General features: G+C 39.6%; 1 protein-coding gene across 1 annotated transcript in view; it reads left to right on the top strand.

Annotated features, from left to right (window-relative positions):
* Positions 1-342: 342 nt before the first annotated feature.
* Positions 343-23,192, top strand: part of SLC26A5 (solute carrier family 26 member 5) — a 328,189-nt gene continuing 305,339 nt past the window's right edge. The window contains exon 1 of the mRNA XM_053716543.1: positions 343-484. The gene's annotated coding sequence lies outside the window, so the exon portion shown is untranslated. The remainder of the gene's footprint in view (positions 485-23,192) is intronic.

Raw genomic sequence — 23,192 nt, 5'->3', positions numbered from 1 at the left:
GAAAAAAATCTAGGTAAGAACATTTAACTATATTTGTATCGATATAATCTTTAAGGTTGTTTGTTTGTTTTACAAAGCAACGCCGCATATCTATGTACACTAACGCGCAACAACAACTGATGTGTCTCAACACACTACAGAGTTTATACTGTAAATGACACTGAGGGGAGGAGCCGCCTCTATTGCTCTCTGGTTAACCTTTAGCTCTATCCAACTGCATTGTGGGAATTGTAGTGCAGAAGAATTCTCATCGCCATTTTAACTCATTTTACTCCTCCTCAGAGAACTACATTATCCATCAGCCACTATAGCGAGGTTGCTTACCACACAGGCGTAGTTATGTCCTATCAATAGCCTCTCACATTTCAAGGAGCTGATAGTTCTCCAAGTCAAGACAGATCAGCTTCTGTTAAATTGTAACCATAGTAAGGAATTCATTTCTACTCAGCTGCCAATAAAGGAAGGACTATCTCACAGACTAAAGGTAAGTGACCCGGGATGATCCTCATTTGTAGTAGATCATATATTAATCTAGTTTCCTAGTCTTCCCCAGCATCATTACCTAGAGGGAGGTCATATGATAACTGTGATAATGATTTTCCTATGTGTATGTAATTAGTGTTTTTATTAAATATGTTAAATATAGTAGTTCCTCAATGTCAATTAATCCCAACTTAATAAATTAGTTCTGTTATTTTTTTGTAATGCATTTTGTTTTTAGGTCATATTGTTTTCAAACAGTATATTGTTTGTTTTAATCTCATTATTAATTAATGGTTTAATTATCTTTTTTTGATTTTGAAAATAACGTGTATCTGGAATATACTGTAGTTGTAAAATATAGTCCTGTATTTACAGATGTGATTCAGAGAAAGTGGCTCACTGGTTGCCACTTATTTTGATCCTTATAGATGATGTTAGGAACCTCTGAGCAGAGGGGCTAACACCTTTATATGCACATAACTTGTTTTGTATACTGATTAAAGCTTACAGGGGTGATTAATAGATCACTCACTTTTCATTTTAAAGGGACATAAAAAAACAACATGTAATTCCCTCTAAAGTGTTTATTTATTTTGACCATTTTTCATTTAAAATGACTGAAAATTATTTTTGTTTTCCACTGACCCATGAGAAACTGGAGAGCATACCACCTGTTTCCCCATGCAATATTCTACACAGTGATTTCTTGTTCAGCGCAAGAACTTATATCTGTCACTAATTGGCACCAGCAAAAGAGATATGATAGTTTTTTTTTAAAGGGTATGTCCATGGATTGCCTAATAGTGCAAATGTTACTGACAAAATCACATTATTAAAGGGACATTAAACACTTTGAGATGGTAATATAAAATGATAAAATCGTATATAAAAAAACAACTATGCAATATACTTTCATTATTTATTTTGTCCCCATTTCCTGTAATTCTATTATGAAACTGTGAGCTTTTCAGTTCCTGTTAGAAATGGAAGTGCAGAACACTGTTATATACCACACAGCCATTGGCTGCACACTCTAGTGACCTATTTATAACTAACTGTCCATTATTGATCACAGCAGAGAAGGTAACCTAAGTTACAACATGGCAGCTTACATTGTTTTATAAACACTAAAACTTTACAATTATTTTGTCAATATTTAAACAGCTAATTAAACTATAAAAATACATCTAGATGTTATTCTCAGCCTAATCTTTTCTTTGAATGCATCCCTTTAAATTCTTTTAAATCTTTCCTAATTGCTGATATATACTGAGCATTTTAAGGAAGCTGCGAAAATCCTGTATATAGTTGACACAAAATGTTTTCCTGATATGGGTCTTAAATGCAAGAGATTTTGCTGGTGATGCTGTTATCTGCCGTTATCTGGCCTTTTTCCTTATTTTGAAGGAATATTAGACTGCATATGAAAGGGTAGAAGTTAAATATGTTAATCTATTGTATTTGCATGATAATGTTATGTTTTTTTTTTTTTTTAAATTGATATTGTGAGTAACATGAAGTTTTCTTTTTTGGTGGACAGGAACACACCTCTACCAGTATATGTTTTTGTTCCCAACACAGGAACATTTTGTGTTTTTGATTTTTTTTAAAAGAAAATGAAAACTTTATTTAAATGCATTCATAGATGCAACACACAATACTTTAATGAGCCTATAAAAGGCTATTATAGTGATAAAATTACATGCTCTAACTCATTAGTTAAAGTACTGCCCTGTTGCCTCAGAGAACTGCTGGTCCAGACTCAAGTGAAAACAGCCAATGAGCCAATCAGATGTGGCAACAGCACAGCTGGGTTGTGCAACTACCCCTGCTGATTGGCTCTTTATGTGCACTTGGGTCCAGCATTGCATGTAATGATTTTTTCCCCCTACTTGAATGGCCCTTTTAATAGCAACTCAATTTCTGGGTATTTGTAACAAAAAAAACCTGATTTTAATTTATGTTTTTTTTTTAACATAAGTATGAGTATAATGTGATGCTACTCATCATTACTAATACAAACATTTGTGACAGCCATATAAAAAGTTTGGGTGACCCCCGTTCATTTATAACTACATGGTTTAACCCCAAACAAGTGGTTAAATTTATAGTAAAACTCAGTAGCAGAATATATAAGTAACTGCAAAGCACCAGCAGTATCCTGCTCAAGTGCCCTTATAAAAATGTCTTTTTTTAATGACTTTTTATTCTTTATACACACAAACCAAAAATGCACCTATATAACTGTTAAACCAACAAACACTAAAACACGGAAAACGTTATGTACATATACATAGTATTAAAGCAGAAGACAAAGCATACAAAAGCTCAAAACTTAAAGGGACAGTCTAGTCAAAAATAACCTTTCATGATTCAGATCAGGCATGTCATTTTTAACAACTTTCCAATTTACTTTTATCATCAATTTTGCTTTGTTGTCTTGGTATTCTTGGTTGAAAGCTAAACATAGGTAGACTTATATTCTAATTTCAAAACCCTTGAAGGCCGCCTCTTATCTGAATGCATTTTGACAGTTTTTCACAACTAGAGGGCATATAGATAATGTTGTGCTCACGCCCATGGAGTTACCTAGGAGTCAGCACTGATTGGCTAAAATGCAAAGTCTGTCAAAAGAACTGAAATAAGGGGGCAGTCTGCAGAGGCTTAGATACAAGGTAATCACAGAGGTAAAGATTGTATTAATTTAACTGTATTGGTTATGCAAAACTGGGGAATGGGTAATAAAGGGATTATCTATCTTTTTAAACAATAAAAATTCTGGTGTAGACTGTCCCTTTAATTTTAATAAACATCATTGGTTGATTTAGATCACTTCTTTAATTTTTTTTAATACCTGTTACCCCAGAGACAGAACTTTTCTTCACATTCTGCGATGATATTTTTTTTAGTGAAAATTTTTCTGCAGGTCATTTTTAATTAAAATAAAATTGTTAATTTGTCAGTTACACTAAAGCACCAGATCAATTGCAATGTATTGGTTAACTGGAGAATAAAGAAATATTTAAAGTTGTATAATCTAGTGCAGTAGTTGAAAATTGCATTGCAAATTAGCTGCAGACCAAAAAAGTAATTTGTAAAATGTCTCTTGAATTAATTTGTTTCCTTTTCTCTTAGTCTAACATAGAAATGTAGTAATAAAAAAGGTGCATTGCTCATACATACATCTTACATTCAAAGAAAAACAGCTTTGCAGACTGTGAAAAGCTAGGGAAGGAGCTTGCAAAAATCTCAGAGCAAGACAACAATGAATGCACTGCTGCATATTTGACTGTTGTCTTCAAACAGCACTTTGCTCTGGGTGCACTGTGTTAAGGAAAACTTATACAATGCAGCCAGAGAACAGCTCTGTTTAAAAACATAATTTATGCTTACCTGATAAATTCCTTTCTCCTGTAGTGTAGTCAGTCCACGGGTCATCCATTACTTATGGGATATTAACTCCTCCCTAACAGGAAGTGCAAGAGGATCACCCAAGCAGAGCTGCTATATAGCTCCTCCCCTCTACGTCATACCCAGTCATTCGACCGAAAACCAAACGAGAAAGGAGAAACTATAGGGTGCAGTGGTGACTGGAGTATAATTTAAAATTTAGACCTGCCATAAAAAACAGGGCGGGCCGTGGACTGACTACACTACAGGAGAAAGGAATTTATCAGGTAAGCATAAATTATGTTTTCTCCTGTTAAGTGTAGTCAGTCCACGGGTCATCCATTACTTATGGGATACCAATACCAAAGCTAAAAGTACACGGATGACGGGAGGGACAGGCAGGCTCTTTACACGGAAGGAACCACTGCCTGAAGGACCTTTCTCCCAAAAACAGCCTCCGAAGAAGCAAAAGTGTCAAGCTTGTAAAATTTGGAAAAAGTGTGAAGTGAAGACCAAGTTGCAGCCTTGCAAATCTGTTCAACAGAGGCCTCATTCTTAAAGGCCCAAGTGGAAGCCACAGCTCTAGTAGAATGAGCTGTAATTCTTTCAGGAGGCTGCTGTCCAGCAGTCTCATAGGCTAAGCGTATTATGCTACGAAGCCAAAAAGAAAGAGAGGTGGCCGAAGCCTTTTGACCTCTCCTCTGTCCAGAATACACGACAAACAGGGAAGAAGTTTGTCGAAAATCTTTAGTTGCCTGTAAATAAAATTTCAGGGCACGGACAACGTCCAGATTGTGCAGAAGACGTTCCTTCTTTGAAGAAGGGTTAGGACACAATGATGGAACAACAATCTCTTGATTGATATTCCTGTTGGTAACTACCTTAGGTAAGAACCCAGGTTTAGTACGCAGAACTACCTTGTCTGAATGGAAAATCAGATAAGGGGAATCACAATGTAAGGCCGATAACTCAGAAACTCTTCGAGCCGAGGAAATAGCCATTAAAAACAGAACTTTCCAAGATAACAACTTGATATCAATGGAATGAAGGGGTTCAAACGGAACACCCTGCAAAACGTTAAGAACTAAGTTTAAGCTCCATGGTGGAGCAACAGATTTAAACAGGCTTAATCCTGGCCAAAGCCTGACAAAAAGCCTGAACATCTGGAACTTCTGACAGACGTTTGTGAAAAAGGATGGACAAAGCTGAGATCTGTCCCTTTAACGAACTAGCGGATAAACCCTTTTCTAAACCTTCTTGAAGAAAAGACAATATCCTAGGAATCCTAACCTTACTCCATGAGTAACTCTTGGATTCGCACCAATGCAAGTATTTGCGCCATATTTTATGGTAAATTTTCCTGGTGACAGGCTTCCTAGCCTGTATTAAAGTATCAATCACTGATTCCGAGAATCCACGCTTTGATAGAATCAAGCGTTCAATCTCCAAGCAGTCAGCTTCAGAGAAATTAGATTTGGATGTTTGAAAGGACCCTGCACCAGAAGGTCCTGTCTCAGAGGTAGAGACCATGGTGGACAGGACGACATGTCCACTAGGTCTGCATACCAGGTCCTGCGTGGCCACGCAGGCGCTATTAGAATCACTGATGCTCTCTCCTGTTTGATCCTGGCAATCAATCGAGGAAGCAACGGGAAAGGTGGAAACACATAAGCCATGTTGAAGGCCCAAGGTGCTGTCAGAGCATCTATCAGAACCGCTCCCGGGTCTCTGGACCTGGATCCGTAACAAGGAAGTTTGGCGTTCTGGCGAGACGCCATGAGATCCAGATCTGGTTTGCCCCAACGCCGAAGTATTTGGGCAAAAACCTCCGGATGAAGTTCCCACTCCCCCGGATGAAAAGTCTGACGACTTAGAAAATCCGCTTCCCAGTTCTCCACGCCTGGGATGTGGATCGCTGATAGGTGGCAAGAGTGAGACTCTGCCCAGTGAATTATCTTTGAGACTTCCATCATCGCTAGGGAACTCCTTGTCCCTCCCTGATGGTTGATGTAAGCCACAGTCGTGATGTTGTCCGACTGAAACCTGATGAACCTCAGAGTTGCTAACTGAGGCCAAGCCAGAAGAGCATTGAAAACTGCTCTTAATTCCAGAATGTTTATGGGAAGGAGACTCTCTCCTCCTGAGACCAAGATCCCTGAGTCTTCAGGGAGTTCCAGACAGCGCCCCAACCTATCAGGCTGGCGTCTGTTGTTACAATCGTCCAATCTGGCCTGCTGAAGGGCATCCCCTTGGACAGATGTGGCCGAGAAAGCCACCATAGAAGAGAATTTCTTGTCTCCTGATCCAAATTCAGCATAGGGGACAAATCTGAGTAATCCCCATTCCACTGGCTTAGCATGCACAATTGCAGTGGTCTGAGATGCAAGCGTGCAAAAGGTACTATGTCCATTGCCGCTACCATTAAGCCTATTACCTCCATACATTGAGCCACTGACGGGTGTGGAATGGAATGAAGGACACGGCAAGCATTTAGAAGTTTTGTTAACCTGTCTTCTGTCAGGTAAATTTTCATTTCTACAGAATCTATAAGAGTACCTAAGAAGGGAACTCTTGTGAGTGGCAATAGAGAACTCTTTCCTTCGTTCACTTTCCACCCATGTGACCTTAGAAATGCCAGTACAAACTCTGTATGAGACTTGGCAGTTTGGAGACTTGACGCTTGTATCAGAATGTCGTCTAGGTACGGAGCTACCGATATTCCTCGCGGTCTTAGTACCGCCAGAAGAGAACCCAGAACCTTTGTAAAGATTCTTGGAGCAGTAGCCAACCCGAAGGGAAGAGCTACAAACTGGTAATGCCTGTCTAGGAAGGCAAATCTTAGGTACCGGTAATGATCTTTGTGAATCGGTATGTGCAGGTAGGCATCCTTTAAATCCACTGTGGTCATGTACTGACCCTTTTGGATCATGGGTAAGATTGTCCGAATAGTTTCCATTTTGAACGATGGAACTCTTAGAAATTTGTTTAGGATCTTTAAATCCAAGATTGGTCTGAAGGTTCCTTCCTTCTTGGGAACCACAAACAGATTTGAGTAAAACCCTTGTCCGTGCTCCGACCGCGGAACCGGGTGGATCACTCCCATTAGTAAAAGATCTTGTACACAGCGTAGAAACGCCTCTTTCTTTATCTGGTTTGTTGACAACCTTGAAAGATGAAATCTCCCTTTTGGAGGAGAAGCTTTGAAGTCCAGAAGATATCCCTGAGATATGATCTCTAACGCCCAGGGATCCTGGACATCTCTTGCCCAAGCCTGGGCGAAGAGAGAAAGTCTGCCCCCTACTAGATCCGTTTCCGGATTGGGGGCCCTCACTTCATGCTGTCTTAGGGGCAGCAGCAGGCTTTCTGGCCTGCTTGCCCTTGTTCCAGGTCTGGTTAGGTTTCCAGCCCTGTCTGAATCTAGCAACAGATCCTTCCTGTTTTGGAGCGGAGGAAGTTGATGCTGCTCCTGCCTTGAAGTTACGAAAGGCACGAAAATTAGACTGTCTAGCCCTTGGTTTGGCTCTGTCTTGAGGCAGGGCATGGCCCTTACCTCCAGTAATGTCAGCGATAATTTCTTTCAACCCGGGCCCGAATAATGTCTGCCCTTTGAAAGGTATGTTAAGCAATTTAGATTTAGAAGTCACATCGGCTGACCAGGATTTTAGCCACAGCGCTCTGCGCGCCTGAATGGCGAATCCGGAATTCTTAGCCGTAAGTTTAGTTAGATGTACTACGGCATCAGAAATAAATTAATTAGCTAGCTTAAGGGCTTTAAGCTTGTTTGTAATCTCATCCAATGGAGCTGATTCAAGGGTCTCTTCCAGAGACTCAAACCAGAATGCCGCCGCAGCCGTGACAGGCGCAATGCATGCGAGTGGTTGTAATATAAAACCTTGTTGAGTAAACATTTTCTTAAGGTAACCCTCTAACTTTTTATCCATTGGATCTGAAAAGGCACAGCTATCCTCCACCGGGATAGTGGTACGCTTAGCCAGAGTAGAAACTGCTCCCTCCACCTTAGGGACCGTCTGCCATAAGTCCCGTGTGGTGGCGTCTATTGGAAACATTTTTCTAAATATAGGAGGGGGGGAAAAGGGTACACCGGGCCTATCCCACTCCTTGGTAATAATCTCTGTAAGCCTCTTAGGTATAGGAAGACGTCAGTACACGCTGGTACCGCATAGTATCTATCCAGCCTACATAATTTCTCTGGGATTGCAACCGTGTTACAATCATTCAGAGCCGCTAATACCTCCCCTAATAGTACACGGAGGTTCTCAAGCTTAAATTTAAAATTTGAAATGTCTGAATCCAGTCTATTTGGATCAGATCCGTCACCTACAGAATGAAGCTCACCGTCTTCATGCTCTGCCACTTGTGACGCAGTATCAGACATGGCTCTAACATTATCAGCGTACTCTGTTCTCACCCCAGAGTGGTCGCGTTTACCTCTAAGTTCTGGCAATTTAGATAAAACTTCAGTCATAACATTAGCCATGTCTTGTAAAGTGATTTGTAATGGCCGCCCTGATGTACTTGGCGCCACAATATCACGCACCTCCCGAGCGGGAGATGCAGGTACTGACACGTGAGAGGAGTTAGTCGGCATAACTTTCCCCTCGATGTCTGGTGAAATTTTCTTGACATGTACAGATTGGCTTTTATTTAAAGTAGCATCAATGCAATTAGTACACAAATTTCTATTGGGCTCCACATTGGTCTTAGAACATATTGCACAATGAGATTCCTCTGTGTCAGACATGTTTAAACAAACTAGCAATTAGACTAGCAAGCTTGGAAAATACTTTTCAAACAATTTTCAAGTAATATAAAAAACGTTACTGTGCCTTTAAGAAGCACACAAAAAACTGTCACAGTTGAAATAACAAATAACCGGATTAGTTATAGAAACCAATTTTTTACAGTAAATGCATTGATTTAGCAAAGGAATGCACCCACTAGCAAATGGATGATTAACCCCTTAATACCGGAAAAACGTATAACAATAAAATATAAACGTTTTTATCACAGTCAAAACACAGTCTCACAGGTCTGCTGTGAGTGATTACCTCCCTCAAAACTAGTTTTGGAGACCCCTGAGCTCTGTAGAGACGTCCTGGATCATGCAGGGAGAATAATGGAGACTTGTGACTGAATTTCTACTGCGTAGAAAAGCGCCAAAATAGGCCCCTCCCACTCATAATACAACAGTGGGGAAGCTCAATAAACTGACTTTATTTAAAATAAACGATAGCCAAGTGGAAAATAATGCCCATAAAATTTTTCACCAAGTACCTCAGAGAAAAAAACGATTAACCTGCCAGTAAACGTTTTAATATAAATATATGAAATGATATTAAAAGCCTGTTGCTAGTCGCTCTCACTGCAGAAAGGCTATAAGATATATGTATACAGTATTTTCTTAGTGAAGTGCCATTCCCCAGAAATACCTCAGTGCCAACATACCTACATAACAGCCTGATACCAGTTGCTACTACTGCATTTAAGGCTGTACTTACATTTTAACGGTATTAGCAGTATTTTCTCAGTCAATTCCATTCCTTAGAAAATAATATACTGCAACATACCTCTTTGCAGGTGAACCCTGCCCGCTGTCCCCTGTTCTGAAGTTACCCCGCTCCTCAGAAGGCCGAGAACAGCAAATGGATCTTAGTTACGTCCGCTAAGATCATACACAAACTCAGGCAGATTCTTCTTCTAATGCTGCCTGAGAAAAAACAACACACTCCGGTGCCGTTTAAAATAACAAACTTTTGATTGAAGAAATAAAAACTAAGTTTTAATAACCACTGTCCTCTCACACATCCTATCGATTAGTTAGGTGCAAGAGAATGACTGGGTATGACGTAGAGGGGAGGAGCTATATAGCAGCTCTGCTTGGGTGATCCTCTTGCACTTCCTGTTAGGGAGGAGTTAATATCCCATAAGTAATGGATGACCCGTGGACTGACTACACTTAACAGGAGAAAAGAACAGCCTAATGTGGAGCAGCACTGAAAAGTTAAAGTGCTAACAGTTCATGTTCTTTCTGCAGACATGCTGCATTTTCTGCGATGACATCTCAGATCACTCTATGTTCTGCCTTGGGGCCTGTTACAAGTTAACGCCCTCTCTTGATCCTCCTATCTTCCATATAAATCCAATTTCTCTTGTATTACATTATTGTAGGCAAGGGCTTGACAAACCCAGTAGCCAGGGAACCACTAGCTCCTAGAATTTTACCCCTAGCTCCTAACTTTTTGGGTTAATCTCCATATATCTATATACAAATACCACTGTCTTGCTCCTAAAAAATCTTACTGGCTCTTAAATTTTAAACAGATATCTAATCTCCTTTTGTTGGCCAATTCAAAGCATATAATGGAGTACTGCTATCCTGCATTAAAGCAGGTGGTAGGTTAAGGATGAAGAGGGCAAGTAAGCAGTAACAGGTTATAAGAGAAATAATAAAAGGAGAATTAGTGTTACAATGTTACAACTCTGTTCTTTTATTAAAGGTAGATTGTTACTTTAGTAACTCCTTTGTAATTGTCGCTAACTGGATTATTTAGAAGAGATAATCTAAAATACCAGGCTTTTAAACCTGATAGCTCAGTTACAAAATGGCAGCGCCCATTACACTTATCTCTTTTAAAAATGGATAAACATACAAGTCTCTGGCTAATCTTTCCTTTATAATACCTGATTACAACTACAATTTATGTGCTTAATGTCCCTTTTAAAGGGTCATGAAACTGAAAAAAGGACTTTCTAGAAATGAAAATAACGTCTTAAAAAATATTTTTCATGGGGGGCGTGTCATGGCGGCTGCCATGATAGCATGAAAAACTGGGAGCTTCTAGAGATGACCAACTAATCCACTGATTATCTGCTGTTACTAGAGACATCAAGAATAAGATGTAACGGAGGATACTGCACACGTCTATATCTTTTTTGCTCTGAATACTTCACTTGGAACCCCAGTTATATGGGTAATAACAGCCAACACCACTTAGCGAACATCACCGTGTCAGTGGGCTGGACATATTAGACTATACGCGATACATGAGAGTCGACTTTGGGAAAGCTGTCATGGAGAGTACCATCAGAAACCTACTTAGGGCTTTAGGAGAGCGGCTGGATCGCCAAGCAGCAACACTGACTGAAGAACTCAAGTCGGCATCCGCTGGTGCTATAAGCACAGAAGAAACTACAATTCCTACTCACTAGGACAGCCTGATGAAACGACCTTCCAGCCGAGAAACCCGTTGCTGTTGTTTCTTTTTTAATAAACCACGGATTTTATATACCTTACTTGTCCTGTGATTTTATCACATTCTATCACCATTTCGCCAAGTGGGGACTCCTGTTTTCCACTCTGATCCCTGCCTTCAGCACCACAGCAGTTTCTTGCAAGTCGGAGCCTAACGTTACCACCTGCTGCTGATTGGAGGCCACTGTGTGACATGTACAGCCGAGGGGTGTCTGTTGGGCGACTCAGAATAGTCCCGATCTGCTGATAGAGGCACGCTAACTGTGCCGCTCTGCTTGTGAGTATTCTGAACTACGGGGGGGGTTTGGTGTGAGCCATATCTGATCGGATCAACAATACTGTTTTATGTTTGGCGTCTCTCTTTGCTGCCATCAAGTTCGGCATCTCAGAACTGTAGTTAATCTTCAAGCACCAGCGCACCCTTTGGGGATTGATTATCCTATGTTTCCACGTACTCACTACTCAGCAGCTCCGATCCTGGCTGGAGAACATGAGCACTTGACTGAAGAATTTGCACCCTGGGACGCGACGAGAGAATTCAACGTGGAGCCGCAACTTAAATTCTGCATCACAGCTCCTTACTCACATAGCGATGGGATGGAGGTCGGTATAAGTCACCTGATACATTTCACAACAGTGCTGGAGCTCCTACCCCTTAGCCCAAGAGTTAAACGTAAGCAACATACCACTGTCGGGACTGATTATATCTGTGTCCAAACAGATGCTTTACATTTTCAGCCGGTCTTAAGCCTGAGCTGCGGCTGCAACTTGGCCCTCGCAGATGTTGCCCCTAAATTTGAAAACCGGTCCAGATCAACTCCACGCTTTTGGACTGGGTTATGGGACCCTGGGAGCCATACCCCCAGTTATGGCCAAAGCATTATAGCTACGTTGGGACTCCTCTCTCCCATTTCTGGTAGACTGCATGAACTAACAATAAAAACAGTACGGTAATAAACTGTGCCATGCTATTACTTGTCATGACTTATTACAGCCCACTGTGACATTAGTCCACAATACTGATCTGCATGTTACCAGCAATCCGTAGCTTACTCACTATCTAATGTACTTCTGTTCTTTTGTTTACTGATGTCTAAGAGTTCACATTGAAGTTAGATTCTAGGGGTTAAATCTATCATACTACATGCTCGATAAAGTGCATAAAAGTGTAGATGCCTGGTTTCAATTCCCTCAAAGAAGGCATATCAGACATGTCATTAGACAGGGGTACCCACTCCTACAAAGGTATTGCTCGCAGCCTTTTTACTTATCTGCCTTGTCTCAAGTTTAGCTATATATTAATGGATCTAACTGAAGTATTAATGCCTTTCACAGCAGTGTAATAACCCTCTCTGCTCTATTATGATGTGTGGCTGTGGCCTGCGGCCGTGGCTGCATGGCATTTTCATGTTTCTATTTCTATTAGCTTAAAGCAGGGAGGTTTGTTAAGCCTGAAAAGAGTGATCGGCTCCAGACTACAGTAAGCCAGTGGTTACCCAAACTTAATGTAATTGACTCAAAAAGTTAAACTGCCCATAAGACCCATACTAATATTTATTAAGGCTTTGCTGCCCAACTATTTTAATTTTGCTTTTCTATTATATATATTTTTTATGTATTAAGCCCAAAGGTTTTAAACTTGAATAACATTACATATAACATTTGGATCAGCAACCAGGCCCCATACATTATACTATATGCTTATGATGCCCAGTCGTTGCTTTCCTACGTGGTTTAGTGTTTCATATTTTAGAGGGACCGAAAGTGCCCTTGTCATTAGATACCCCTTTGAATTCTATAGCATTTCTAAATAACATGGTAATGTTAATATTATTTCTATTCAAAAGTGAAAATGATAGCTGTTTTATGTATGCCACATACTAAGCGGTGCTTACCCGCTGAACGCTTAAAGTGATGGTAAACTCTGCAGCATAAAGTCACTTATATTGAAAGCTCCTGTGCTAACTGGCATATCGATCTGCTTTTAGCATTAAAAAGTCCAATCTACCTGTAATAATTAAGGTTTTTGTCTGGCTCCGTTAACTGCTGTAATGCAGCCTCTGTCACAGAATTTTTCTTTGGCTTCCTTGACTGGCAGTTGTTTTAGTCAATCAGAGCCTCACCATGCGCCCCATGTAAAGTATTGACAGCTCTCGTGCTTGTAACTCTGACTGCAAGAAGAACTGCGCAACTCTCTACGCCGTTTGCGCAACATAAATCACTTCTTACTGTTTCTGATGCGCAAATAGCATAGCGAGTTGCGCATGCGCAGTTCTTCTTGCAGTCACAAGCACGGGAGCGGTTCCTAGATTTACTGTGCACGTATAACCAGATCCGAGGTTCGAGCTGAGCGTGGATCAACTTCCATATAACTTCCTTAAGCTCCTCCTACCCTATGCTTTTCATCCACTCTCCAGCAGACTTTCTCAAGGGTTACAAGTGGTGCTCTAGTTCAGCTATAATGAAAACCTGGACTGTTAGAGGACCGCAGTTGAGAAACACTGGTATAAGTATTCAACCCTATTTGTATGCATACCCGTATCATTATTTATGCAGTGCCATGCACCTCATATGATCGCTGTATTTGAAATAGAACAAAAAATTTTAAGCACAGGGTACAAATCCAAACTCCACCAAACATGAGTTAACTTTGACCTGACAAACATCCAGTTTTGGTAGCCAAAGACAAGCTGCAGTTTGTTCTATATGTCAAGGATTCACCTCCTTTTTATCACACAAGCCTGTGCACACAACATTCTATAGGAAGCTACGTTATGTTGCAATAGGCCAGCTTTTATGGTGCAACATATCTGCATGGATTTTAAAGGTCTTAAAGGGATATGAAACCCACATGTTTTTTTCTTTCATGATTCAGATAGAGCATGTCATTTTAAGCAACTTTCTAATTTGCTCCTATTATCAATTTTTCTTCATTCTCTTAGTATCTTTATTTAAAAAAAGCAGGAATGAAAGCTTACGAGCTGGCCCATTTTTGGTTCAGTAACCCGAGTAGCGCTTGCTGATTTATTTTTTAATGAAAGAAAACATTTTGTTTTCATATAGGAATACTTATTATAAATATAGCGTAGAAATAACACTACTAAAACATTATTATAATTATTTCAGATATGCACTCAGTTCTTGTTTCAGAATTCTTCTGCTAGAAAATAGATGAGTTCAGTTCCTTTTAAACTGACATTTTATTCAAAAACGTTCCATCACCGATATGAAAGAGCCTTTAAAAATCTTTAAAGGGACAGTAAAGTCAAAATGAAATGTATTTTGTTTAGATCATGCTATTAAAATTAAAATTTCTATTTCTATTATCGAATTTGCTTAATTTTCTTGATACACTTTGAAGAGTAAACTTAAAGGGATAGTAAACACCAAAAATGTTATTGTCACACTTGACTCAAACCTATCCTTCGTCCCCCATATCCAATCGCTTTCTACATCCTGCCGCAATCATCTACGCAATATTTCCAAAATTCGCCCTTTTCTGAGCGCTGACACCACAAAGCAAATAATCCACTCCCTTGTTATCTCCCGACTTGACTACTGCAATAACCTACTCGCTGGCCTTCCTCTTTCCCGGCTCTCCCCCCTTCAATCCATCCTAAATGCGTCTGCCAGGCTGATCCACCTTTCCTGTCAATCTGTATCTGCTGCACTCTCTGTGAGTCCCTTCATTGGCTCCCCATTCACAGCAGAATTAAATTCAAAATTCTCAACCTTACATACAAAGCGCTCACCAACGCCGCTCCCCTCTACCTATCCTCTCTAATACACAAGTATACTCCAGCCCGTCCACTAAGATCCAACAATGACCTGCTCCTTGCATCCACGACTATCACCTCCTCTCATGCTAGACTGAAGGACTTCTGTCGTACAGCACCTACCCTCTGGAACACTCTCCCTCGTGCTGTCAGGCTTTGCCCTAATCTTTCTTCCTTTAAATGTTCCCTGAAGACTTTTCTGTTCAGGGAAGCCTAACACCCAACTCAATAATAAATTAATTTCACTTACCTAACATTTCCCTCATCTAACTCTGTATTAACATCCTTCTCAATCTTGCAGTCCTCACCTCCTGTTTCTCAACCTCCTACCCTTCTAGATTGTAAATTCCCACGGGAATATGGCCCTCAATCCCTCCTGTATGTGTTTGTAAATTTTGTCCTGTATCTTACAAGTCTTGTATTGTTTTATTTAAATGAATTGTATCCATGGACAGCGCTGCGGAATATGTTGGCGCTTAATAAATAAAGTATAATAATAAATAATAACCCCTTTTATTTACCATTTCCCAGTTTTGCATAACCAACACTATTATAGAAATATACTTTTTACCTCTGTAATTACTTTGTATCTAAGCTTATGCAGACTGCCTCCTTATCTCAGATCTTTTGACAGACTTGCATTACAGGCAATTAGTGCTGACTTCTAAATAACTTTACATGCATGAGCACAATGTTATCTATATGAAACACATGAACTAACACCCTCTAGCTGTGAAAAACTGTCAAATGCATTTAGATAGAAGGCAGTCTTAAGTATGCTCAAAGGAGATCCGGAGTGTGCATGTGTTTCTAGCACTCTATGGTAGTAGTGTTTGCAACAATGCTTGTAGCAATATTATACATTGTTGCCAACATTGCTGCCATATGGTGCCAAAAAGGACACATGCACTCTCCTGAGCTCTTATGATCCTACCTAGGTTTACTCTTCAACAAATTATATCAAGAGAACAAAGATAATTTGATAATAAAAGTAGATTGGAAAGATTTTTAAAATTGCATGCTCTATTTAAACCATGAAAGTTTTTAATGTTGACTTTGCTATCCATCTACTACGCAGCAGCATTAACCTTGATATGTCTACAGTGGCAGCACTATTTCCTATCACATGTGCATGCTACCTATTTAGATATAACAGTTCAAGGAAAGGCAGCACAGATCAGCACCTTATAAAATAAAACATAACATTTATTGAAGTTCCATTAACATACAAGACAGCCTGATATTACACCCCTGACGCGTTTCATGCCCTACAGGCATGCCCCACTTTTACACTGAAACACGGAAAGGATCTGTATCTGCGAATGTTTGCTGGACCTATCTATATATCTCTTCATCAAAGAAGGATGCAAATTTGATAATAGAAGAATATTGGAAACTTTTTTTTTAAATTGTATTCTTTATCTGAATTATGATAGGAAAATTTTTTTTGGGTTTCATGTCCCTTTTAAGTCATTTAGGAGAGTGTCTCTAAATCTTAGCCTGCTCACGCTGAAATATGAATATATTTACTATGTTTTTTGTTTTTGGTTGTAAAATGTTTTATAGCTCAATTCAACGTACAATCCAGAGTTCATGTGTATGTAGCATAAAAAAGCCTAGGTGACATAGGATACAAACACAAAGAAAGCGGGCATGGAGGTAAAAGTCCAGGATTATTATTGAATGTCACACCAAAACATGTTAAAAACAGTAAGGAGGGTAGGAGACCTTACGCGTTTCAGCTTAACATTGCCTTACTCATACACCTGTGTCTAGAAAGCGTAGCAGAATAATATGCCCAACTAACTTCTTCCTTTTTTTTTTTTTTTTTGAGGTTAACAATATATAGACAAGCTTAAGAAAATAGCATAAATATAATATCCCACGTACACTTGTACAGCAAAAGATCTTAGAAGTAGTACATAGACTTCAAGATGTTATTGTAATAACTAATAATTAGCTTGTAATTCTAAGGTAACGCTTGATATATAACAGACCAGAAATGTAACCTTCTAATACAAGGGGCTACTATTGGGTCCTATCATGTCTTTAATAAACTCAAAAGAGAATGCAATTGAAAAATAAAAATCAACATTTGGATCCTGACTTGGAAGCAAATGACTAAATTATACGGCTACTCTATAAAGAGTACACAACCCCTATGTTCCATTGTGAAATAGTAACATAACAAGAACTCCCTATGAAAAAAATAGCAGACATTTTTGGACCAGACATTTTTAACAAAATGTATCAGGGGTATATAGAGGTATTCAACAAGAGAGGCCGCTTTTTGGCTCAAACGATCTAGTTATAAACTTGGTGGACTGTGCTACATAGACTAAATTAAGCAACTGAAAGGAATAGTCTAGTTAAAATTAAGCTTTCATGATTTAGATAGAGCATGCAATTTTAAGCAACTTTCTAATTTTACTCCTATTATCAAATTTTCTTTGTTCTCTTGCTATCTTTATTTGAATATAAGCTTAGGAGCCGGCCCATTTTTGGTTCAGCACCTGGGTAGAGCTTGCCAATTGATGGCTACATTTAGACATTGTTTTTTCAAATAAAGATTCCAAGAGAACGAGGAAAAATTGATAATAGGAGTAAATTAGATAGTTTCTTAAAATTGCAAACTCTATCGGAATGATGAAAGTTTAATTTTTACTATTTTTGACTATTCCTTGAATAACCGTTAAAAATCTTAATACCTCAATGAACTAATTTGCAGGTAAGGGGAAATACAAGATGGAAAGCAGTACAGGAGGGTTCAAAAGGTATACTTGTATATCAGATAAACGGTCCGGTGGATAGCAGCTTTAGTTATAAAAAGACGGGGTAAAGGGGGAGTTTAGTGTCCCAAATTTCAGCGTGCAGTTAGAAGGTACCACATACCGCCTTGGGGGAGCATTGATAGGTTCCCAGTGGTGGTTGCGGCGCCCGGGAACAATATTGGATAAGAGCGAACAACTCCACATTTACCTAAACATGTTATATTTTTACCATGGAAATTACTTTAGCAACGTACACTTTACTGTGGTAAATACTTCAGAAAGATAACAGATAGGTCCCCAGCGGTGGTTGCGGGCACCGCAATGCTCTGTTCCAGTATTGTTCCCGGATGCAGCAACCACCGCTGGAAACTTATCCATGCCCACCCCCCAAGACGGGATGTGGTACCTTCCATCTGTGTGCTGGAATTTGAGACGCTAAACTCCACCTTTACCAAAGACTGTAAGCTGCAAACTCGAATGTTCAGTGCAAACAGGGGATAAGTAATATATTCTATCACATAATAATTCTAAACTGCCCTTAAATTATCCTATCATGATATGTACTAAAATCTAGCTAACCTAATCAAATAACCCAAATAGGTTACTAAACAGCACAGGCATTACAGGACTTAACAAGGGGTGATATCAAGGTATTGATATCCAGTAGACTGCTCAAAGTGTAATAAGGTGCCAATATATTTTGAGACTGTGTTGCTAATGGAATCCTAACAAAAGTGATGAACTAGAGTGTTTGATATATCTGTGTTGTCTGAAACTAGGAGAATAGTAGTTTAGGTTGAGACATTCTCGCCATTAGGTGACAATGGCAACTATCTAGTTTAATCCAGGTCCATTCCACTGTCTTGTCTGCTGTCAGCAGGTCTAGTCTTGAGTCACAAAAATACAAAAATAGGTAACAGTTCACATTATTAAAGGCTTTCTAACATAACAAACACTTTAACATAGAAAAAGTAGGTGAAAAGATGGGGGGGGGGCACAACAATTAAACTCTTGCTCTTAACTATCTCCCTTAAAACACAAAGCGTCATAGAGAAGGGCTTTAGTATTAGATATATAAATCTGAAAATATGTTACACCTACAGTGGGTATTGAAAAGAATCAACCCCTTGAAAATAATCACATTTTGTTGCTTTGCAGCCTGAAATAAAGACACACAGTTTTTGTTTATCCAGTTGTAAATACTCAGTGCAACTTATAACAACCAATTGAAAGATATAACACCAAAGTGTCAGACAAAAATAAATACAATTCAAAAACAGAATCAATGAGTTGGAAAAAGGATTACCCCCTCCTAAAATTACTTGTGTAAACTCAATCAGGTGTAGCTAATCACCTTCTCAAAGGCACACACAAAGCCATTTGACCTTCAACTGTGATCAGCTGTAGACATATTGATTAGCTCAGCATGAAAAGAGCTTTCCTGGAGCATCTCAGTCCCTGGTAGTGCAACTGAAGCAAGCAATCAACTATGGATGGCAAGGTACTGTCAAAAGATCTCTGGGATAAAGTTGTGGACAGGCACAAGTCAGAAGATGGATACAATAAAATATCAAAGGCTTTATCAATGCCTAGAAGCACAGTGAAGTCAATTATTAAGAAGTGGAAGGTATTTGGTACAACACAGACCCTCTCTGGATCAGAACGTCGCTCCAAACTGGATGAAAGAGCCAGGAGGAAACTGATCAGAGAGGCTACCAAGAGGCCCACAGCAACTCTGAAGCAGTTTGAGGAATGTATGACAAAGAGTGGTCATTGTGTGCATGTGGCAACAATATCACAAATTCTCCACAAATGTGACTTTGAATAGGAGGGTTGCAAGAAAAAAGCCACTCCTAAAGACATACCACATGCAGTCACAACTGAGCTTTGCCATAACACACCTTGGAGATTCTGAGGCCACATGGAAAAAAGTGTTATGGTCAGATGAGACTAAAATTTAATTATTTGGCCTCAACACCAAACGATATGTCTGGAGGAAATCCAATACAGATCACCAGCCAAATAACACCATACCTACAGTAAAGCATAGAGGTGGTAATTTCCTGTTATGGGAGTGTTTCTCTGCAGCAGGCACTGGAGCACTTGTCAGAATAGAAGGAATAATGGATTGGGCAAAATACCATCAAATTCTTGAGGATAGTATGATGCCCTCTGCCAGGAAGTTGTAAATGGGAAGAAGGTTTACCTTCCAACTTGACAATGACCCAAAGCACACAGCAAAAATGTGAATGTCCTTGCATGGCCTAGTCAAAGCCCAGACTTAAACCCATTGAATATCTGTGGCATGACTTGAAGAGTGGGCATATATTGAAGTCTAGATGTGCAAAGTTAGTAGAGACATATCCCAACAGACTAAAGGCTGTAATTAAAGCAAAAGGTGGTTCAACAAAATACTGACACAATGGGGTGATCCTTTTTCCAACTCAGTAAATCTGTTTTTGAATTGTCTTATTTTTGTCTGACATTTTGGTGTTATATCCTTCACTTGGATGTTATAAGTTGCTTTGAGTAAATACAACTGGATAAATAAAAACTGTGTCTGTCTTTATTTCAGGCTGCAAAGTAACAAAATGTGATTATTTTCAAGGGGGGGTCATTCTTTTCAATTCCCACTGTATGTATTTCAACTACGTCACAGTAATTACAGTCTAAGCAGGCACATATTTATTGACATAAGTAAACAATGTATGACACTCATTGAGACATCACCCCTTCTAAACATAACATATATCAACAGAAATAATAAAGTACATGGTACACTTTTAAAATACGTATATCAAGTGTGGAGCAGAAACCATGCCAGAGCATATATCAATATCACCGTATCTGTTCTAGGCTGATATAAATCAAGTCACCATTATTTAGCCTATTGCCTCTCTTTTGTGGCACTCAAAGTACACATATATATGCCAGGGGAACTGAGGGAAATCCTTTTCGAGGAAAGAAAGCAAACTGCTAAGCGTGGACTCAAAGGTAAATTTTGCTAACATGCATTCCAGATAGTGTAGACTCAATCCAGTAAATAGCTTCATCTCATAGTAGTTGGACGTCAACAGCCTGGTAGGTTGTGGCATACAAGAGGTCACAGAAATAGGCAAAAGGAACTTCCAGCTTGCCCTGAGATGTCTCTCTCCTTAGTGAATCTCTATCATCCTGCAGTAAAACAGCACAGTCGGATCCGTTTATCAAGGAGCGGTCCCATATCGCCATGTGTGTCGCCCTCACACGGTGAGTGCAGCTCTTCTTCTTTTTTTTTTTTTGCCCTGCAGAGATATTAGGCGAAACTTCATCTAAAAAGCATTTATAAACACTTGCTCCAATTTGGAAAAATGGGCATCAAACAGCTGCTCTATGTACATAAAGATTGATAGTGCTGCACAGACAAATTATGCTGTTTAAATATAACATGACTGTCTAAATGTGACTAGCAAACTTGGGGGGGGGGGGGTTGCTGAGGCTAAAGATGAAGCTGCAGCCTCAGGCCTCGATGATCCGGTCCTAAGCCCTGGGGTCATAAACACAGCAGAGACAACCTCAAGCAGTGCTGTACTGTGTATAAGGCAATTGTTCATGAAAGTTTCAGGTGAGGATGCTGTACTGTATAGCCAATAATCGGCGGATTATAGGTTTCTCCACAGCAGCTCTGTGATATGCGTCCATCTAGAAGCACGCCCCCCTATTGCCAACTAACTTTATGCCGTTCTAGGTCACAGGTGTGCTTCTGTATATGTCCCAGTGTGTTATCTAGATTTAAATGGATATGAAAGTCTGTTTCATTGTTGTTGTAATAAAAAAAACACTAAGCAGTGGCTTATAATTAAATAATTAATAGAAATCATTGCAATATGTATTATTCATTATTTTAAAAGGATATTGCCTTTTATTTCTTTTTTTTTTTTAAACTTAATTTGTGCAGTGTCCATTATTCCTATCACAGCCTTATAAGGAGGCTGGGGTCTCTACAGGAAGGCTAGCTTGATGTCATAAAACTGAATACTAGGTAAGCAGGGAATGCTCAGAAGCTCCAAGACAGAAGATGTCATTGCAGAAAATGCAGGAAGAATGGGGCACATGCAGCAACTGTTAGCCCTTTCACTTTGCAGCACTGCTCCACATCAGGCTGTTCTCTTCAATTTCAGCTGTGCACTGGCTTCACTGTGTATGTTTTCCATAACACAGTGCAGCCAGAGCAAAGCGCTGTTTGAAGAAAAGAGTCCAATATGGATCATACAGGGTTGCTGGAGACGCCTCTGGTTATCAGGGATTTATAAGATCATTAGCTAGAAAGATTATGACGAAAGGTAAGGGATTCACACTTTCTAAACTGCGTACTTGCAGTTTACAAAAAAGTCACCAAACTGTAACCATCAGAAAGATAGTAACAAAAAACAAAGGCACCCTCCACAGGCTGTCGTAGAGGATAGATGATCACCAGGGTCAGCTCTTCTTAAGAATGGATTGAAAATCTGAGAAAAAATAAAAGAGAAGAAGGCGCTCCAATGGTGCAGAATGTTAAAACACAGCTAGATCTTCCCCAGAAATGATCCCCTTACAAATAAATTGGTTCTCACAAACGGAGCGCACTATAAAGCAGTGCTATTCTTGCAAGCTGGAGTATTCAAAGCACACTAGCTAGCTCCCACCAGATTTGATGTGATCTTGACTCTGGGATGAAAGAACAAAAATGGGGAGGAAAACAGGGAGACTCCAATGGTGCAGATGGTCACTAATGCTTTCAAAGCCCCCAATATGTGCCCCTTCTGTGATGGAATACTCACATATGTTGCGCACTATAATGCAGTGCAAGCTGGTATATCAGAGTCTACCAGCTGACTCACTCCAAAGAACAGGATCCATAGTCCAGCAAAGGATATGAGACCCCAAAATGAAGCTCACAAACCAATAAAATAAATTAAAATATCCCAAGGCAAGGGATATATTTCTTCTGTTATGTGTGATCAGTCCACGGGTCATCATTACTTCTGGGATATAACTCCTCCCCAACAGGAAATGCAAGAGGATTCACCCAGCAGAGCTGCATATAGCTCCTCCCCTCTACGTCAGTCCCAGTCATTCTCTTGCACCCAACGACTAGATAGGATGTGTGAGAGGACTATGGTGATTATACTTAGTTTTTATGACTTCAATCAAAAGTTTGTTATTTTACAATAGCACCGGAGCGTGTTATTACTTCTCTGGCAGAGTTTGAGGAAGAATCTACCAGAGTTTTTTACTATGATTTTAACCGGAGTAGTTAAGATCATATTGCTGTTCTCGGCCATCTGAGGGAGGTAAAATCTTCAGATCAGGGGACAGCGGGCAGATGAATCTGCATTGAGGTATGTAGCAGTTTTTATTTTCTGAATGGAATTGATGAGAAAATCCTGCCATACCGTTATAATGACATGTATGTATACACTTCAGTATTCTGGGGATGGTATTTCACTGGAACTACTCTGTTAAAAGTCACTAATCCTT

Source organism: Bombina bombina, chromosome 6 (genome assembly GCF_027579735.1).
Source record: "Bombina bombina isolate aBomBom1 chromosome 6, aBomBom1.pri, whole genome shotgun sequence".
NCBI lineage: Eukaryota > Metazoa > Chordata > Amphibia > Anura > Bombinatoridae > Bombina > Bombina bombina.
This window is presented reverse-complemented; position numbering and strand designations above follow the sequence as displayed.